Source organism: Arachis ipaensis, chromosome B02 (genome assembly GCF_000816755.2).
Source record: "Arachis ipaensis cultivar K30076 chromosome B02, Araip1.1, whole genome shotgun sequence".
Classification (NCBI taxonomy): domain Eukaryota; kingdom Viridiplantae; phylum Streptophyta; class Magnoliopsida; order Fabales; family Fabaceae; genus Arachis; species Arachis ipaensis.
Window position 1 is genome coordinate 81,874,004 of NC_029786.2, and position 5,029 is coordinate 81,879,032.

A 5,029-nucleotide genomic window follows, 5' to 3' on the forward strand; every position below is an offset into this window, starting at 1 on the left:
GATTTGGGGGTATACCGCATACGAGACTTGAGTTTTTTTTTTTTTTAAATAAACCAAAACGAGGTCGTTTGGAAAATGAATTAACAAAAAAAAGCTTCCAAACCGGTCGGTTGAGCAAAAACCGTCGGTCTCCGATTTTCATCAGAACCGGCCGGTTCAATCCAGATCTCAACGGTTCTCTTTTTTGTCTAGTCATATTGATCAACTGGATCGGTTAAAGATCCAGTTTACCGGTTTTTCAATCGAACCAGCCAGTCCGATCCGGTTTTTACAACTATGCCCATAGTAAATCGAAACTAGTCATCCCTACTAAATCGAATGTAATAGCTTCGATTTATAGCCATTGAACAGTATAGGTAAATCGAAGCTAATGATTTCATTGATGCAATTATGGGGTGGTGTTAGAATTTTCACTTGACCCTTTGTCATGTTCACAATTTCACTACTTCTTGTGATGAGAGTTTATACTTGGATCTTTTTCATACTTGGATTTGTTGAGTGATTCTGATTGGAAAGTGCTCTGAATTCACAGTCCCTTGACGTGCAAGTTATATGTTTTTTTTGTTGAATTTTTGAAGAGAATAATGTTGGGAGGATTCCCTGTCCCGCTATTTGTAATATTCTTCATAGTTAGATAAGGACTTGGTTGGTGTAAAGGCTCTCTAGAAATTATCAAATTTGATCTAACTTGTTTAGTTGTCTTTGTCAGTGTGTTCTTGAACTGAAAAGAATATGCAGATAAATCCTTTTGATTTTAACTTTCAGATCGGTTTTAGCTGAACCAAATCAATAATTTGACTCTGTTAGCACCTTTTTCGTCAACCAAGTGTGCATTGCTCTAATTTAATTGTTGTTTTGATCTTTATTTTTCTTAAAGTGGAAGAAAGTTGTGAAAACTTTGTAACCGATGACCTGAACAAGAGATCTTCTACAGTACTCCTGCGGAACGAATTTCGTTATCCAAAAAGTATCTCAACCATTGATTATCCTTTTACCCATTTTTATTTTCCCTTCCCTTTCTTTTTAGTGCTTATGGCTAAGATTTTTCCAATTCCTGCTTTTAAGCTGATATCTTTGTCAGCAAGGAGTGAGCCTTTTACAAGTTCGAATACATACTTGAATCGGAGAGTTGTATCATGGATCAAAATGCAAAGCTGATAAGAGGTCATGCTTATTTAAGTTTGCCCTTTCAACATCATAACTGCAATTGCAACACAAAGATAGATATAATTTGAAATAATATCAGATTTTTAATGATCACGGTTGGCGTGAATTTTTTTTGGTTTCCCACGGTATCCTCAAACCCGGCAGGTCAATGACTAATCCGTTGCGAATCGGAGCTCCATTTAAGGGTTTGTCCCTGGCCAATGGGTTGCTGCATGCACCCAAGGCGTGAATTAACTACATTTTTATCTGATATTAGCAGCTACTTATTCAACAGAACAACAAAAATTGCAGTTGTTGATCTTCAATTCATATCCTCTAGTGCTTGGCGACATTGGGATTTTCCTCTAATGTTACCGAAAGCTCTTGTTTATCTGTCTTTTTCCTTTTTCCTCCTTTAGTTCTAATAGCTTATAACCTTCAACTACTATTCACCTTCGTAACGCATAAACCTTCGTGACCAAGTCATCAAGAATTTGATTGTATAATAGAATCTCAAGATCTAAGTAAAGTTTGTTTTCTTTGTGTAACATGAGTAAATGTTAGCCAAATTAGTTTTGTAAATTAATCAAATTTTTACTTTCTGTTATGTCTCAAACTTATAGTCATGTCTAATGGAAATTGTTTAAAGCCAAATTCTCTGCTTTCTATTTATTCGGAATTTGATTATCATTTAATTCACATATTTCGCAGACATTGAGCTCTTAGAAAGTAGTTGTTTGTATCCAATGGGGGGAAGATTGTGACAAATATGGATCCTCAGGCCTTCATTAGGTTATCAATAGGCTCTCTTGGGCTACGATGTGCCGGAATTGAGGGAAGCAGCGGAAGATCTAGAACTCAAAAGCCACCTTCTCCTTTTGTTTGTGAGATACGGCTCCGGGGTTTTCCTGTTCAAACATAATTAGTCCCCTTGATATCCTCTACCGAAGCTATACTTGAAGTCGAGAATGTTGCTACTAGCTTTTACCTTGAGGAATCTGATCTAAAAGCATTGTTGGCTCCCTGTTGTTTCTATAATACTCATGCTGGTTTGGAGATTGTTATTTTCTCAGGTAGGAAGGGCTCCCATTGTGGAGTTGGCATCAAAAGGCAGCAAATTGGGATTTTTAAAATACAGGTAGGCCCTGAGTGGCGCGAAGGAAAGCCACTGACTCTTTTTAGTGGGTGGATAGGTATTGGGAAGAGAAAACCAGAGAACGGATGGCCAGTTGCCGAGCTACACGTAAGAGTTAAGCTAGATCCCGACGCTCGATACGTATTCCAGTTTGAAGATGTTACCACATTGAGTCCTTAGATAGTTCAACTGCAAGGGTCCATCAAGCAGCCAATCTTCAGTGTCAACTGTCAAGTTTACTAAGGACAGGTGAACTGAAAATTTTAAATTCATTTATGATTTATCTTTCACTTCTTTAGGCACTAATGACAATTCGTCAAATGAAATGCATCCCTTTTACAAAATCATACTGAATATCATGTTTTCAGAGAGCCATATCCCACCAAATCTCGGCCCCAAATAAATATTGCTTCAGGTGTCTGCATGAATTGAAAGTCTAGTTTGTTGCATCATAAATGGTTATTCATTAATTAACATGTTATTATAAAATTACCACTGAATATGGAAGGTTTTAATTTACAAATCTCCCCAAAAAAGAAAAGAACTATATGTTACATAAGAACTTAAAGCCCAAAATTTTTGCTAATGAATAAAATCTTTCTCCCAAATCGAATAGTCTTAATTGGAAACTGTAGTGTGTTAGCTTCACTATTTCTGTCTGTTGGATCTGAATCTACAAAATGTTCAGATTTCAGTAAATTTGTTCTGTTGTTAATAAAGTCTTTGATAGTTATGAAATAACAGGATTTCCCAGATTGATCCATTGAGCAATTATTGGTGTGGTTCTACAATTTCCGACTTGGAGATCGAGAGGGAGAGAGAAAAGGGTGGAAGGTGAAGATACATGATCTATCTGGCTCAGCTGTAGCTGCAGCCTTCATAACAACTCCCTTTGTTCCATCTTCAGGTTGTGATTGGGTTGCAAGGTCCAACCCAGGAGCTTGGTTAATTGTTCGTCCGGACGCTTGTAGACCAGAGAGCTGGCAGCCGTGGGGAAAGCTTGAAGCTTGGCGCGAACGCGGCCTCCGAGACTCTGTCTGCTTTAGATTCCATGTCCTATCTGAGGCTCGGGAAGGCGGTGAACTTCTCATGTCAGAAATATTTTTAAGTGCTGAAAAGGGTGGTGAGTTTTTCATAGACACTGAAAGACACATGCGGACTGCAAACGCCTCAGCAAATCCAGTACCTAGTCCACAGAGCAGTGGGGACTTTGGTGCGCTGACTCCGGTAGGCGGAGGCTTTGTCATGAGCTGTAGAGTTCAAGGGGAAGGGAAACGAAGTAAACCGTTAGTCCAGCTGGCATTGCGACACGTTACGTGCGTGGAGGATGCTGCCATCTTCATGGCACTTGAGGCAGCTGTTGACCTCAGCATTGAGGCATGCCGGCCGTTTCGTAGGAAGATTAGAAGAGGTTTCCGGCATTCTTTCTAAAGAGAGAACAATGCAAATGTAAAATAGTAGCTGTCAATCATGTGGATTCTCCAACTTTCTAACTCAAATAGCTGCAATAGTTGGAAAGAAAAAAGTGCACAGCATAAGTTGTTAGAGAATTCAACTCTCAATATTTGGATCTTTAGATACTTCATGGGATTGTGAAGGAACAAGGAAGGAAGTAAAGTTTAAAACGACAAATCAATTCAGTCATTGTAAGAAGTAAGAACTATATAAAATAAGAAAGCCTTTTAATTTAAGAAGTGTTCTTTGAAAAAATTGGTTTTGATTTGAGAGCGCAAAAGGCTTGATAGTTGATATTGAAGGATTCTTCAAACATTTAGATTAACACAATTAACCTAATTAATTGGGTAACACATGACAACTGAAATTAGAAAAAGGAAAGAGTAGCAAAAGACATTGTGTTTGAGTGCTCAAATAGCCACATATCTGATGAGAGACTATAAAAGACATGGTTTTCTATTAGGTTCAAGAGAAGTTAATGCAGGATCATTTACTAATTCACTAACATCTGTCGCCTCCTCATTTTGAAGATCTTCTTTAGTTTTGAGACTTTTTTATGAGTGTGCCGCATTTTTCTCAAAAAAATTACTAAGATGCTACCTTTCTATATTATTTTAATTAATTATAACAATTCTACCTATGTTACACTTGCAGTACATAGCTGGTCCCAAGTCCGGATAAAGGAGAAGGGTTGTGTTAAGCCTTCGACTGCCAACATAAAAACTTAGTCGAATCTTCATGATATGGATCAAAGACGTTATTACACTAAAGCTAGGTCGTTACCCGGAAGCAACGCGCTGTATGGCTCACGTATAGTGTCAAATGAGCAAGAGCCGCTGCATCGATGTCTGGGTGTAGTGTTAAATGAATAAGGGTTCCTGCGTTTTCGTGAACGAACGAAGGTAAATAAACTAGTTCACAAAGAAAAAGGTAAAGGTAAAGGTCAGCGCGACAGCAGATTGAGATATTACGACCTCTAAAATAATTTTATATATATATATATAGTTGAAAGAATTCATACCTAGGAGTCTTGAAGAAAAGCTTAAGCAAAAAACTGCAAAAAGAAAAGCGCGTCGCACACGTAAATGTATAGCCTAGTAAAAAAGAAAGGATAAAGCTTATCAAATATACAAAATATCAAGCTCCAAACTTGACATGCGTAGCCAAGGCCGGCTGGAATATAAATACATATATACATACAACCCAAAATGTCCCAAAATAGAAAACTGACAACCTATTTTTCCATGTCAACCTCTAAGAGAGACAAACATAAAATACATATATATATATATA

The 5,029-nt window shown here is 37.6% G+C and overlaps 1 long non-coding RNA gene and 1 pseudogene across 1 annotated transcript; one reads left to right on the forward strand and one right to left on the reverse strand.

The window, feature by feature from the left end:
* On the reverse strand, positions 1,516–2,636 carry LOC110268924. Its single transcript, XR_002357670.1, has 3 exons — positions 2,622–2,636; positions 1,847–2,565; positions 1,516–1,811 (listed from the first exon to the last, which is right to left on the reverse strand). It is a non-coding gene; the product is annotated as an uncharacterized LOC110268924 (long non-coding RNA).
* On the forward strand, positions 1,888–3,925 carry LOC107628418 (annotated as a pseudogene).